This window comes from Elephas maximus, chromosome 8, assembly GCF_024166365.1.
Source record: "Elephas maximus indicus isolate mEleMax1 chromosome 8, mEleMax1 primary haplotype, whole genome shotgun sequence".
NCBI lineage: Eukaryota > Metazoa > Chordata > Mammalia > Proboscidea > Elephantidae > Elephas > Elephas maximus.
In genome coordinates, this window is record NC_064826.1 from 124,551,498 (window position 1) to 124,553,779 (window position 2,282).

At 46.5% G+C, this 2,282-nt stretch overlaps 1 pseudogene; it reads left to right on the forward strand.

Annotated features, from left to right (window-relative positions):
- Positions 1–308: 308 nt before the first annotated feature.
- On the forward strand, positions 309–1,251 carry LOC126082013 (60S ribosomal protein L7a-like; annotated as a pseudogene).
- The last annotated feature ends 1,031 nt before the right edge of the window (positions 1,252–2,282 follow it).

Genomic DNA, 2,282 nt, shown 5'->3' on the forward strand with positions numbered 1-2,282 from the left:
GGGAGGAATATGACTCCTGAGTTTACTCTCTTTCAGCAGGTGCCTCCCTTTCACTTTTCTGGGTATATTTGTTTTCAAAGCCAAAATGTACTACAAAGTCCCAGCCATCAAAGTGAAGGAACCCCAAATGACTTCCTATTTCAGCACCAATGTATCAGCCTTGGAAATTTTCTTAATCCACTTGTTTTGCAAGTTTCTTGGGGTTTTCTATGGAGCCCTGGTGGCACAGTGGTTAAGTGCTTTAGCTGTTAACCAAAAGATTGGCAGTTCATATCTGCCATCTGAGCTCTCTCATCCATCTGCCCAAGATGCCAAAAGGAAAGAAGGCTAAGGGGAAGAAGGTGGCCCCAGCCCCTGTTGTTGTCAAGAAGCAGAAGGCCAAAAACCAAAAAACCAAACCCAGTGCTGTCAAGTCGATTCCAACTCATAGCGACCCTGTAGGACAGAGTAGAACTGCCCTGTAGAGTTCCCAAGGAGCGCCTGGCGGATTTGAACTGCCAATCCTTTGGTTAGCAGCCATAGCACTCAACCACTACGCCACCAGGGTTTCCGCAGGAGGCCAGGAAGGTGGTAAATCCCCTGTTTGAGAAAAGGCCCAGGAATTTTGGCATCAGACAGGACATCCAACCCAAAAGGGACCTCACCTGCTTTGTCAAATGGCTCCACAACCTCCAGCTGAAAGTGCCCCCCACCATTAACCAGTTCACCCAGGCCTTGGACTGCCAGACAGCTACTCAGCTGCTGAAGCTGGCCCACAGTACAGACCAGAGACAAAATTGAAGAAGCAGAGGCTATTGACCTGGGCTGAGAAGAAGGCTGCTGGCAAAGGGGATGTCTCAACCAAGAGACCCCCGTCCTTCAAGCTGGGGTCAACGCTGTCACCACTTGGTGGAAAACAAGAAGGCCCAGCTGGTGGTGATGGCGCAAGATGTGGACCCCATCGAGCTGGTTGTCTTCCTGTTGGCCTTGTGTCTTGAGATGGGGGTTCCCTACTGCATCATCAAGGGGAAAGCCAGGCTGGGACGACTCATCCACAGGAAGACCTGCACAACCTTCACCTTCACACAGATGAACTCAGAAGACAAAGGAGCTCTGTCTAAGCTGATGGAAGGGATCAGGACCAACTACAATGACAGATATGATGACATCTGCCATCACTGGGGAGGCAACAGCCTGGGTCCCAAGTCTGTGGCTTGCAGTGCCAAGCTGGAAAAGGCAAAGGCCAAAGAACTCACCACCAAACTGGGCTAAATGTACACAGCTGATTTTCCTGTACTTAAAAATAGACCTCATCCTTAAAAAAAAGAAAAGAAATAAATCTGCCTTCTGCTCCTTGGAAACTCTGTGTACAGTTTTACTGTGTCCTAGAAGGTCACTATGAGTTCTAATTGACTAGATGGCAATGGGTTTGGTTTTGGTTGGCATTTTCCATAACAGGTGAGCATGTCATGTTGTCTCATTCTTCACAGAGGGTGTGTCCACACTGCTAATCCCATTGCTCTGTTTGAATCCAAAGTTTCCACTCTTTTTCCTTTTCCATTTACCCACTTGACACCTGTCTTAGTTATCCAGTGCTACTATAACAGAAATACAAGTGGATGGCTTTAAGAAAGAGAAATTTGTTCTTTTATAGCCTAGCAGGCTGGAAGTCTGCATTTGGGGCTCCAGCTCCAGGGCAAGGCTTTTGTTCTCTGTCAGCTCTGGGGGAAGTTCCTTGTCAATTTTCCCTTGGTCTAGGAGCTTCTTTGTGTAGGAACCCCAGGTCCAAAGGACACGTTCTGTTCCTGGTGCTGCTTTCTTGGTGCTCTGAGGTCCCCATGTCTCTCTGCTCATTTATCTTTTATACCTTGAAAGAGATTGACTTAAAACACAGTCTGATCTTGTAGATTGAGTCCTGCCTCATCAACATAACTGCTGCTAGTCCCATTTCATTAACATCATAGAGATAGGATTTAGAACACATGGAAAATCATATCAGATGACAAATTCACAATACTGAGAATCATGGCTTAGCCAAGTTGACAGATATTTTGGGGGGACACAATTCAACCCATGACAACACCCATGTTATGCTCGTCACTGTACTCACCAGAGTTCCTTGTGTGGTACAAATGGTTTTTGCTCAACTACTAACCTAAAGAATGGTGATTTGAATCCACTCAGTGCTATCATGGAAGAAAGGCCTGGCAATCTGATTACATAAATATTACAGCCAAGAAAACCCTATAGAGCAGTTCTACTCTGCAGCACTTGGGGTTACCATGAGTTGGAATCAACATGAT